Below are 13,926 nucleotides of genomic sequence, written 5' to 3'. Positions count from 1 at the left end.
AACACATTATTGTAAAATATCTAATATTATTTATCTCATTCGCGTAAGAGACAAAGCAAATGGCAGCAATCGTCACACACACGTCAGCAATCGTCACTAACACGTCAACCAATAAGAATTCGGCGGGGGAGGGTCATGGCAGAAGTGCATTGTGGGTCATGGTATGCTAACTGCTATATGCTATACGCTACTGCCGTAGCTATTAAAATGGATCACATCAGCATTGGCGGTAACTAATAAAAACTGAGAAGGGCTGAACTAAAATGGCACCGAAAAGGAAATCATATACTGCAGATTACAAGCTGGACGTAGTGAAATATGCAGCAGACAACGGCGAACGAGCAGCAGAAAGAAAGGACATACCAGAGGCGACACCGTGGAGGAAGATTTCATGGGATTTAGCGATTAGGAGTGACAGATTGTTTGGTAAACGTATAGCATGTTCTATATGTTATAGTTATTTGAATGACTCTTACCATAATATGTTACGTTAACATACCAGGCACGTGTCAAGTTAGTTATTTATGCGTCATATAACGTACACTTATTCAGCCTGTTGTTAACTATTCTTTATTTATTTGAAATTGCCTTTCAAATGTCTATTCTTGGTGTTGGATTTTATCAAATAAATTTCCCCCAAAAATGCGACTTATACTCCAGTGCGACGTATATATCTTTTTTTCCTTCTTTATTGTGCATTTTCGGCCGGTGCGACGTATACTCCGGAGCGACTTATAGTCCGAAAAATACGGTATGTGTTATAGTTTGATGTTGTTTATGTTTGCTATTATGAAACATGGCTGAATGCAAATGAAATGATCAAGGTTTTTTTGCACCAACAAAGGGTACTGCGGTTAAAGGGTCGGCATAATGTCAATAATTCTGAACAATAACATAGGACAAATATTGTTGTTGATAATGGTAATACACAATTTTCATACCGTTTCATCTCTCATACTCAGCTTTGGTTAAAACGTCAATGCTAAATTTACCCACTTAATATGTTTTGCAGCAAATAGAGGAGAAACCAAAAGTAAAAAAAAAACAACTTATTAAAACACGTATATAAAAAAATATACGTTAGGTCAGGAAAAAACACAGGCTATTTCATCCCGACAAGCCTCTATAAATATAACGTATATTCCGCTCTACCCCGATATTGAGCACTGTATAACGAATAAACCACATAAACTTCGACTATATATAAAACATTTTTAACTTATCAGTATCCTGAGCTAGTGTCAATGTATCAATACTGTACCATGAGAGATAAAGATAAGGTGATATTGATAGTTTGTCCCACCCAAAGAAACTTAACTATCTGTTGTGGTCAGAACAGAAAACTGATGTGGCTAAGGGGAAATTTTGGATGCATACATGCAAATATGACCTTTACGTATTCCCATAGGTACACAATAGGATGCCTAACCTTTTGAAGAGTCTTTGCTTTTGACAGACAGCAACAGTATCAATAGTGTTCATAAGTATACTGTACATAACACAAGATATATAACTGAATTGGTCACTATTCTTTCCCCTCCTCTCATTTTCCAAACGACGCCATAATCTAAATGGGTGGTAAGTGAGAGATTCTGCATGGTTTTAGAGATTTTGTCCCATCAGTTGTTTTGACAATGTCCATTGCCTCCCTGCCCCATACTAAATGTGGATTGTGTTACCCTTTCTAATACAAAAGCCCTATTTGGCCCATTTCCATGGTTACGGGTAGATTCGGTATGTACTTAGAATATTTAATATTAGATTAGGTGTTTTCAGCAGCGACAAACATAAAACAAGCGCGGTGTTTGTGCTTAGCATGGCTCCCCTAGCAATAAATTCTAAGCCTTCTGTGTTACACCATCACACGAGCGTGGGCGGACACACTTTAAACGGGAAGGTAAACAACGCCTGCGAACAAAACTTCATATTAGCATCCTCAGCCCTGCAGCAAAGAGCTTCAAGCAACTGTTAGGCAGGCTTCATCTAAATCAGGGGTGTCCAAACTTTTTCCACTGAGGGCCGCACACTGAAAAATCAAAGCAAGCAGGGGCCATATTGATATTTTTTATTTAAAAAAACAATTACAATATATGTATAAAAAATATACATTTAGGCCTCCACTCAAGCTTGATCCCGGGTACCCCAAAGGGTTTTGGTCTAAAAAATATAAAAAAATGTGTCATTATTCAGTATTATTATTTGTATTATTATTCAAGTTTTAAATCTCTAGATAAACATTAGGTCTATCTGTCAATATAACGTTTTTAAAGATTTAAGTTGTATGCTCTTTTTGTCAAAGAAAACCCATTTTTTTATGGAAAAAACACAAAATATGCAATATTTTCACTCAATAAAATTTTTAAGTGGAATATTTGACATTATATAATAATTGGAGCCTTAAAAAGGTCAATAACTCATAACACCATTGATTTTAATTCATTATTATTTTTTGAGCAATGACACTTAAAAACAAATCACACTAACATTATTGGGGATCCAAAAGGGTCCTACTCATTAAAGTGTTAAAAAATAAATTATACCTTTTTTTTACTGTTTACTTTTAACACAATAATCTCAACTTCAGATCTATCCGCCAATTATACATTTTATTGTTGTTTATGTTTTTTGTTTGTTCGTTTGAGGCCCTTCTTTAAAAAAAAAGACAGCTCAGTTTTTTATATGGCAAACACAAAATATGCAACATTTTCCCCAAAAATTATCTCAAAGTGGAATATTTAATGTGACGTAATTGGAGCCTTGAATAGGTCAATAATTCATAATGACATTGATTTTGATTCATTATTATTTTTTAAAGAAAGAAACAGCCTGCATGGCAGCTTTGTGTTATTAGAGTAAACATTGCAACATTTTCTTGTTACGTTTCACCTGTTTGCTCTTTTATACCATTTTTTATGTTTTAAATTTTTTCCAATCGTATTTTTAAAATGTGCCGTGGGGCCGTTAAAAAATGACCTGCGGGCCGCAAATGGCCCCCGGGCTGGACTTTGGACACCCCTGATCTAAATCAAAGTAAAAAAAATGTTAGTATATTTCTATAATTATTTAGATTTACGCCCTTTGTGGGCCTTTAAAACGGTCTTATGTTTTCGGTGCAACCCACATACAAAAGAAGAACGTGACTCGTTGAAAATGTCTCGAAAGCCCAAAGGCATTCTCCAGTCAACAAAGGTTTGGTCTAACCTTTACTAATGTGACTTTATCGTCTTCCAAATTCACCCGACGACTGCTGCGCTATTACACAAAACACAACCGCGACGGCCCCTGCTGTCATTTTGGATTACAATAGGGCGACTAAACACTCTTAATACAGCCCAAACAAAGCTTGAGGGTACATCTTGCTTGTGTTGCTTTAAACCAAACAATGAAGATTGACTCAGGCGAATGTGCAAGGAATATTAAATAGCTGTAGTTTATTCAGACTTGGAATATTCCCCTTTTGTACTGCGTTTATTGTCCTATTGGCGATGAGTTTTCATCATTTCATGAGCGATACAGATTTAAAATTACAGTCGTGGTCAAAAGTTTGCATACACTTGTAAAGAACATAATGTCATGGCTGTCTTGAGTTTCCAATCATTTCTACAACTCTTAGTTTTTTGTGATAGAGTGATTGGAGCACATACTTGTTGGTCACAAAAAACATTCATGAACTTTGGTTCTTTTATGAATTTATTATGGGTCTACTGAAAATGTAACCAAATCTGCTGGGTCAAAAGTATACATACAGCAATGTTAATATTTGGTTACATGTCCCTTGGCAAGTTTCACTGCAATAAGGCGCTTTTGGTAGCCATCCACAAGCTTCTGGTTGAATTTTTGACCACTCCTCTTGACAAAATTGGTGCAGTTCAGCTAAATTTGTTGGTTTTCTTCAGCATTGTCCACACGTTTAAGTCAGGACTTTGGGAAGGCCATTCTAAAACCTTAATTCTAGCCTGATTTAGCCATTCCTTTACCACTTTTGACGTGTGTTTGGGGTCATTGTCCTGTTGGAACACCCAACTGCGCCCAAGACCCAACCTCCGGGCTGATGATTTTAGGTTGTCCTGAAGAATTTGGAGGTAATCCTCCTTTTTCATTGTCCCATTTACTCTCTGTAAAGCACCAGTTCCATTGGCAGCAAAACAGGCCCAGAGCATAATACTACCACCACCATGCTTGACGGTAGGGATGCTGTTCCTGGGATTAAAAGCCTCACCTTTTCTCCTCCAAACATATTGCTGGGTATTGTGGCCAAACAGCTCAATTTTTGTTTCATCTGACTACAGAACTTTCCTCCAGAAGGTCTTATCTTTGTCCATGTGATGTCAGATGAAACAAAAATGAATGGAGTGGTGAAAAATTCCACCAGAAGCTTGCCAGAAGCTTGTGGATGGCTACCAAAAGCGCCTTATTGCAGTGAAACTTGCCAAGGGACATGTAACCAAATATTAACATTGCTGTATGTATACTTTTGAGCCAGCAGATTTGGTCACATTTTCAGTTGACCCATAATAAATTCATAAAAGAACCAAACTTCAGGAAGTACGTGCTCCAATCACTCTAGCACACAAAAATAAGAGTTGTAGAAATTATTGGAAATTGAAGACAGCCATGACATTATGTTCTTTACAAGTGTATGTAAACTTTTGACCACGGCTGTATATCATTTTTATACTGCACAGTAGATAATATACTAGATTGGTTGCAACATTCACACAATTCTGCATAAAAGTAGTCCTTGATGTACAGTGGAACCTCTAATGCCCAAAAGCACTTTTGTGTTTTGCATTATTTTGGGTTTTGTGAAGCAGACTTGCATCGAAAGCAAATTGAGTGTAGCGTCGTCACTTATCGTATCAAAAGTGAATAGGGATTTGATTCTCACAACTACTCACGATTCGACTCTGATTCTTTGTGTGACGATTCTCGATTCAACACAATTCTTCCAATTCAAGTTTGGTTGCCGTCTCGCTGTTGATTCTCTGCATGGAGTGAGAAGAGAAAGTAAAACATTTGTTAATTATTTGTCGCTAAAACAGGAAGTCCCCTCAACGTTAGTGCAATGTTTTGGATTTTTTTCCGAACGGACCGTAGTCTTTCGCCACGCTCATCTTTTCTTTTTAACCCATGTCCGTTCCCTATTCGGATGTACAGAAATAGTATGCAGGAACTTAAGTGCAGGACTGTTTTGAAAAAAACTTAAATACCAAATTTTACAAAAGTGCTACTTAAAAAAAAATAATTTGAACCAATAATATTTTTAAGAATAATTACTACAGGACATAAATTCATTTCCATACTTAAATAAGAATAACAGACCAAATTAAATGTTGCACAGACCACGTAATTTATTGGCAGTAAACTTGCAGAAAATAGTTTTTTCATTTTTGCATTTTCACACTTTGCACTATTTTGTCACACTTTAATTTGAAGAGGTTATTGTTAACTTAAGTGTTAATTGTGATTTTAGATTGTTAATATTGAGATTTTTTTATGGTTGTGTTGACATTTTCTCTCCTTTCTGCCTTGATAGCTGAGGGGATTAGAATTAGAGGAAAGTGACATTTGTAATAACAATGTTAACATTTAAGGTATTTTTCTTTAAAAATATATAAATAATAATCAATATTTATCAACATAAAAAACAAAAAATTATGATACAGTTTGCAACCATATATAGTCTTATAAAAATTTGAATTAACAGGTTACAAAAGCTCGCAGAGCGAATACGCCGGAGATTGCCTAAAAAAATTATTTTAAAAATTGATTTCCAAAAGAAAAAAAATGTTTTATTGACTTTTGAAAATGATAAATCGATTTAGAATAAGGTATCGTGATTTCTAAATGAATTGTCTTAGTGTTAGGGCAGAGTTTTTGTTACTTTTACCCTTTCCAATGCTTAACTTATTTTTACACTTGACAATGTTTAAAACTGACATGTGTGGGATGCATCTGTGTAGCGCCTCGCCTATGCATTATGCATTTTGTTATTAACAACTCAATAGGCCATAATTAATGCTAAATGTTGTAATGAGAAATGTGCCTGTAGAGTTAATCAAAGTTTTATGATGGCAACTAAATATTTCAATTCCTATTATTTTCTACGGGAATAATGTGTTTTGTGATCCGAACAAATTGACCTCGTTTTGGTACGGATGATGTTTGCCTTTAGAGCACAGGTGTCAAACTCAAGGCCCGGGGGCCAGATCTGGACCGCCGCGTCAATATGTGTGGCTCCCGAAAGGGTGTAAATAATGTGTTCATAAAGTACCTTATATTTTCTTAACAAATGTATCACAAAAATAAATGTACCGTGTGCAATTACATGTGTTTAGACTTTAATCATCTCTAATATTCAAACAAAATATTATATCATCATACATTTCAAAACAATGTTTTTGTTCAAATAAAGATACATGCTTGACTTAATTGTTCATGTGAAAATTTTACAGTACATTTTATTACAATAAAATCCACTTTCGTACCGTTATTCAATATAGAGTATTAATACACTATAAAAACACAACAACTGTAGATTTTACAGTATAAATAACTAACACGAATTTCTCCGTTAAAAAAAACAGTGGTACCGTTTTTCCATTCCATTTAATTTAATTATATGTATTTATTTTTTTTATATGCTGTAAAAAATAAAGAACTACAAACATTACGGTAAAATTGTGGCGACTGAGCTGCCAGTTTTTAACAGTACAATCTAAACATTTTGTTTTGTACAGCGTACATAAAAAAAGACATAATAATCAAATACATAGACAATTTATACATGTTTTATAGATCCACATTTATAATCATACTTTATATTATGCACTGTTAAAAGCGGCCCTCTGACGGCAACCATAACTGCGATGTGGCCCTCAATGAAAACGAGTTTGACACGCCTGCTTTAGAGGTTCCATTGTATTAGATTGGAAAATGTTTTTCCATGCTCAACGGATTAGTTTGATATGTGCTTATATCCCTGGCTCAGGCAGTGCAACTACATTCTTAACTAAACAAAAGTCACCTCAACATACGCAGTGTGTGCCAACATTCTTTCAATTATTTTCCCAAGGATCCATCCATCAATTTTCTACCGCTTGTCCCTTTTGAGGGTGGCGGCGGGGGGTGCTGGAGCCTATCTCAGCTGCACAATAAAAGTGTAAAATAAGTGATAGCAACCACAGTCAATGCAATCTCTGATCTATTTTAGATTAAAAAATATTGTACTTTCTTCTCTGAAAATAATGAGTGGTTAACAACCATCGGTTACACTCTTGGGACACACAGCAAAGGTAAATATAGTCGATAAAACACTTGCGTGCAGAAGAACATGCGCAGGGCACGAATAAACTGTGTGCACGTCCTCCCGTTGGTTTCATCTATGATAAAAATGAAGCGATTAACGTGGATTATATTTGCTATGTTTATGCCATTCAAATCAGCAGTGAGGACTCTCAGCTCACCAGGCACAGCCTCTCTAAAATCCCCTTTTAGAAACGTGGATTCCCGCCGGTTTTGGCCCCCGTCTGCGCGCACGTTATGATTTTTTTCCCCCCCTGCATTCGAACACTTCATGCTCCACAGTCCAGGGCTCCGAGGCAGAGGCTCACTTCTCTAACCCTGTGTTTGGCATCTAGTCGCTTACATGGCAGACTTTTGCTGTGTGATCCACGGTGCAGATTTGGGAGACCTTCTAAGGTTGCTCCATCAGTCGAGTGGGCACTCTCACACAGTAAAAATCTGTTGTTTGTCATGTGCTTGCAGAGGCAGTGTGGTAAACACAGCTTGTGTGGCGTACGCATAGGAGGCGTGAAAAGAGCGGCATATGCAGACAGGCAATCGATCTCAGCACCATGTATCATGACTAACAATATATCTGCCATACTCTGCTTCATATTAACGTCATGGAATGCCGCTAACGCTTCCTATCTACTGGAACTGCATGGAAGATATCTGACTGGGACTGGAAAATTACATTTGTATCTGTAAAGCCCTGGTCAAGAGGTGTAACTCGCTTAAATGTCTTGTTTCCACCAAGGGGTACGGTTCGATACTAGACACGGGTATTTTGACTACATTTAATTCTTTTTCTGTGGGGAACAATAACGATCGAGCAATTTTTAAGATTTGTTTTGCATTGCACAACGGCCTAGCTGTGACTGAATCAATGCGCCTGTGCCAGTTGCATCAAAGTAGTATCTGATTTCAATCCAGGATTTTTGGCACTGTCGAGTTTTCAGGATCACACAGAGCCAAACAAGACGTTTATCCTATTCATCAGTCTTCAGATAATTGGACCAAACCGCTTGGTGGAAACGTGTCTTTAGTTCTACTCCTGTTCACGTGCTTCTCAATGTGATGTTGACAATATGTTTTTCTTTTATTCAAAATACACTATATTGCCAAAAGTATTTGACCTTGACTCACATATGAACTTGAAGTTCCATCCCATTCCTAACCCATAGGGTTCAATATGTTTTCGGTCCACCTTTTGCAGCTATTACAGCTTCAACTCTTCTGGGAAGGCTATCCACAAGGTTGTGTTTATAGGAATTGTCCACCATTCTTCCAAAAGCGCATTGGTGAGGTCACACACTGATGTTGGTCGAGAAGGCCTGGCTCTCAGTCTCCGCTCTTATTCATCACAAAGGTGTTCTATCGGGGTCAGGTCAGGACTCTGCGCAGGCCAGTCAAGTTCATCCACATCAGACTCTCATATGGACCTTGCTTTGTGTACTGGTGCACAGTCATGTTGAAAGAGGAAGGGGCCCGCTCCAAACTGTTCCCACAATGTTGGGAGCATGGAATTGTCCAAAATGTTTTGGTATCCTGGAGCATTCAGAGTTCCTTTCACTGGAACTAAGGGGCCGGGCCCAACTCCTGAAAAACAACCCCACACCTTAAAGCCTCCTCCACCAAATTACACACTCGGCACAATGCAGTCCGAAATGTAGCGTTCTCCTAGCAACCTCCAAACCCAGACCCGTCCACCAGATTGCCAGATGGAAAAGCGTGATTCATCACTCCAGAGAACGCATCTCCACTGCTCTAGAGTCCAGAGGCGACGTGCTTTACACCCTTGGTGATGAATGGCTTAGATACAGCTGCTCGGCCATGAAGCTCTCTGCGTACTGTACGTGGGCTAATTGGAAGGTCACATGAAGTTTGGAGCTCTGTAGCAACTGACTGTGCAGAAAGTCTTTGCACTATGCACTTCAGCATCCACTGAACCCTCTCTGTCAGTTTACGTGGCCTACCACTTGGTGGCTGAGTTGCTGTTGTTCCCAAACTCTTCCGGTTTCTTATAATAAAGTTGACTTTGGAATTTTTAGAAGCGAGGACATTTCCCGACTGGATTCGTTGCACAGGCGGAACCCTATGACAGTTCCCCGCTGGAAATCACTGAGAGCGGCCCATTCTTTCACAAATGTTTGTAGAAACCGTCTCCATGCCTAAGTGCTTGATTTTATACACCTGTGGCCGGGCCGAGTGATTAGCACACCTGATTCTGATCATTTGGATGGGTGGCCAAATACTTTTGGCAACATAGTGTATATGAGTAGTTTTGAGCCATTCATTGAGCGGAATTACAATCAGCGGTAAATGCAGAGAAAATCATACATCAAAAAAAAATAAAATCTGTATTTTTATGCCAAATCGGTCACAATAACTCATCTGTGTATTGTATTTATTTTTTGGGAGCCCTTTCAAAATGGCTGTGATCTTGCTGGTTGTAATTAAAAGGGAGTTTGAAATAAGCCATCTGCAAGCCTCCTACACATATGCTCAATCTGACGATGATTAGCAACCCCATGAGATTCATTTGGCCAACGAGATCAAATTAGACTTGTGGTGGTTTAAAGGGTCCGTTGCAGTGTTGTCAAACTCCACTATTCAAACAGAATGTCATTGCTGGCCATTTTATAGTGCTTGCACGTGTGTGGCTTCTAATTTTACAAATATATTCTTCATAATTGTGTCGGTTAGCGTGTTTCAATTTGAAACAAAGTCTGTGCACAGTTGACTTCTGTGATGTCAGTTCTTATCACCAGCAACCAATCACACCACCGATTCAAAGCAATCTGTTCTCCCTGCAAACGTTCAAGCTTGAAGGATTTTGTGGCCTATTTAGATCAACCCTGGAGTGTCTTTAAGGCGTTTTGTTTAGTGACATGGCTGCAGTGGAACCTCCAGAGTCGAATGCCCCCCGAAGTAGAAATGGTTTGTTTATATAGCGCTTTAGTATATCTAAAGCACTTTACATGACACATGGCATTCACACACTAATGTGATAGAATTACAATCAGTCTGAAACAATGTCACTTAAAAGTCAATAATAAAATCCTAAACCTTATTCTACTGACAGTCTAAGGATGAACTGTCAAAAAAAGGTGAAATAACTGAAAACATATTTTATATTGTAGTTCAGTGGTTCTTAACCTTGTTGGAGGTACCAAGCCCCACCAGTTTCATATGCGCATTCACCGAAACCTTTCTTTAGTGAAAAATAAAATGTTTTTTTTTCAAATTCAAGACAAAATTATATGTTTTTGGTAACACTTTAGTATGGGGAACATATTCTAAGTAACAAAGACTTAATTTAGTTATTTGGACACTAGGGGAACATATTCTAAGTAATAAATACTTAATTTAGAGTTATTTGGTTAGGGTTAGGGTTAGAGGGTTAGGGTTATAATAAGGCCATGCCGAATAAGGCATTAATAAGTACTTAATAATGACTAGTTAAGAGCCAATGTTACTAATTTGCATGTTAATAAGCAACTAATTAATGGTGAATATGTTCCCCATACTAAAGTTTTAACATGTTTTTTTTTACTGGTGCATGAAATGAACCGTGCATGAACATCACCTTGTTCAAACAACAAAACCAACACAGTGCATAAACTCACAACAAATGACACACCTGCAAACCAGTCAGCTTTTGCCGTATCCGTAATACGCCGATAGGGAGAAGTTTGTATTTACACGATGAGTCGGGTGTGTTTTGACCTCCGCCGAACCCCTAGGGTTCGATCGAACCCAGGTTAAGAACCACTGTTGTAGTTTCTTCAAAATAGCCAACCTTTGCTCTGATTATTGTTTTGCACACTCTTGACATTCTCTCTTCAAGCACACCTGTGAAGTGAAAACCATTGCAGGTGACTACCTCTTGAAGCTCGTCGAGAGAATGCCAAGAGTGCGCGAACAAGTTATCAGAGCAAAAAGTGGCTATTTTGAAGAAACTAGAATATAAAACACGTTTTCAGTTATTTCATTTTTTTTTTAAGTACATAACTCCACATGTGTTCATTCATAGTTGTCATGCCTTCAGTGACAATCTACAATGTAAATAGTCATGAAAATCAAGAAAACGCATTGAATGAGAAGGTGTGTCCAAACTTTTGGCCTGTACTGTATATTGAATAAAATTACATTAAAGTGAAGTTTGAATTTGAGGTACTGTAAAATAACATGTACCAACACATAAAACAAATTGAATGCTTCTTGCAGGAACAACATTTTTTTTTTTATCCTCAAACTCAAAAATAATTATATGCAGTTTTTTAGTACATGTTCTATCAGAGGACTTGGATCTTTGCAGACAAATACTGTCACGACTGGGTTCTTGGGTCTTGTTTCTCCAGAAGGCAACGGAAAGTTGGCGCGAGCCAGACGTGAGTTTGAATACATGATTTATTTTGACACTAATAAACTACAAAAAAAGGAAGCAAACAAAAGGCGCTCCCAGCGGAGGTAATAACTTGACTATGAAAACAAAACTTGCACAATGGCAAAAACTATGAACAATAAAACAAAAACACAAACTGTGGCAATAATAAACAAAAACTTACTTGGTAAAGAACTGTGAACATGACATGAATCAGGGTGATGAAAAAGTGCGAGGACGCCAGCACGAACAACAGAAACAGACAGATTTAAATAGTGACGTGATCAGTGAAAACAGGTGCGTGACAAGACAGGTGAACAGGTGTGTGACATGACAATGTGAACCAGGTGAAACTAATGGTTGCTATGATGACAAATAAAAGTGCACAAAAAGTCCAAAACCAAATCCGAACATGACTAAAACAAAACATAATCACAGACATGACAGAGCCCCCCCCTTACGGACAGATCCCAGATGTCCAAAACAAACAAAACAAGGCAGGATCGAGAGTCATGGGAGGGCGGGAGGGGGACATGGCGGTGGGTCGCCAGACCAGGTGTCCCCGAATCCACCGGGGCAGGATCAGGTGGCGGCGACACATAGACCGCCGCTGTACCTGACGAGGTGGGCGACCCGGGAATGGCCATATCCATGGCCGACGGGGAGGTGGGCGCACTTGGCGTGGCGGCCGACCAGGTAGTGGCCACATCCGTGGCCGACGAGGAGGTCGGCGTACCTGGCGTGGCGGACGCCCATGGACTGGCCACATCCATGGCCGACGAGAAGGCAGGCGCTTCGTCGACGTGGCAGTCGCAGATGACGAAGCTTGGCGTGGTGCGTCGGGCAGCAAAGCTTGGCGTGGCGTGTCCTGGCAGCGTGGGTCTTGGTCTTGGCAGCGTGGGTCTTGGTGTTGGTCTTGGCAGTCTTGGTCTTGGCAGTCTTGGTGTTGGTCTTTGTAGTCTTGGTGTTGGTCTTGGCAGTCTTGGTGTTGGTCTTGGCAGTCTTGGTCTTTGGGTGGTGTGTCTTGGACTTGGCGTGGTGTGTCTTGGACTTGGCGTGAGGGGTCTTGGACTTGGCGTGAGGGGTCTTGGTCTTGGCTTGAGGGGTCTTGGACTTGGTCTTGGCTTGAGGGGTCTTGGACTTGGTCTTGGCTTGAGGGGTCTTGGCGTCGTGGAGCTGTGACTGGCGGCACTTGGCGTCGTGGAGCTGCGACTGGCGGCACTTGGCGTCGTGGAGCTGCGACTGGCGGCACTTGGCGTCGTGGAGCTGCGACTGGCGGCACTAGGCGTCGTGGAGCTGCGACTGGCGGCACTAGGCGTCGTGGAGCTGCGACTGGCGGCACTAGGCGTCGTGGAGCTGCGACTGGCGGCACTTGGCGTCGTGGAGCTGCGACTGGCGGCACTTGGCGTCGTGGAGCTGCGACTGGCGGCACTTGGCGGCGTGGAGCTGCGACTGGCGGCACTTGGCGGCGTGGAGCAGGTAGCGGAACTTGCCGTGGAGCTGCGACAGGTGCCTGGCGTGGAGCAGGTACTGGTGGCGCTTGGCGTGGTGGATCTTGGCGTGGAGCAGGTGGAGGTGGCCTAGCTGGAGGTTGCGGCTTGGCAGGCCGAAAGACCGGTGGTGGTGACCGAACCGGAGGTTGCGGCTTAGCAGGCCGAAAGACTGGTGGTGGTGGTCGTGCTGGAGGCTGTGGCTTGGCGTGACGAAAGACTGGTGGTGGTGGTCGTGCTGGAGGCTGTGGCTTGGCGTGACGAAATACTGGTGGTGGTGGTGGTCGTGCTGGAGGCTGTGGCTTGGCGTGACGAAAAGCGACCCCACCTGAACAGTCCCCAGCCCTAGCCCCCCCCTCAAGGAGCGGATCCCAGACGCGCTCCCTGCGGTCTGGAACCGTCTTTTGGGGTGGGTGGAGGGAGGTCAGGAGGGGGGCAGAATCTTCCCCTCCAACTTGTCCAAAAAGTCTTTCTTCCTGGGATTGAGTGGGTGAAAAAAAATAATTGTGTGACTTGGGCGTGGCTTGAGTTCTGGGGGGCGGGGCATGAAAACTGGGTGACTGTGACTGACAGGATCTAATTTGTAAAAACATGTCCTGATAATGTCTTATCATGTTTTTACAGTTTTTTGCTGTATGTGAGTGATCAAAAGAAAAAGTATTGAAAAAAAAATCCTGGACTGTGATGTCATAAGGGCGAAGCCGGGCTGGCTGCTGCTTGCTTCCGCCCGGGGGGGAGGGGCTTGGGGGAGCGGCGTGTCCTGCC

At 40.8% G+C, this 13,926-nt stretch overlaps 1 protein-coding gene across 2 annotated transcripts in view; it reads left to right on the top strand.

The window, feature by feature from the left end:
* Positions 1–13,926, top strand: part of nptnb (neuroplastin b) — a 120,737-nt gene that overhangs the window by 103,141 nt on the left and 3,670 nt on the right. The gene's annotated exons all lie outside the window — the stretch shown is intronic.

The sequence above is a fragment of the Entelurus aequoreus genome, linkage group LG02 (assembly GCF_033978785.1).
Source record: "Entelurus aequoreus isolate RoL-2023_Sb linkage group LG02, RoL_Eaeq_v1.1, whole genome shotgun sequence".
In the NCBI taxonomy this organism is placed as follows: Eukaryota; Metazoa; Chordata; class Actinopteri; order Syngnathiformes; family Syngnathidae; genus Entelurus; species Entelurus aequoreus.
The sequence above is the reverse complement of the archived record's forward strand: the minus strand, read 5'-3'. Positions and strand labels throughout refer to the sequence as shown.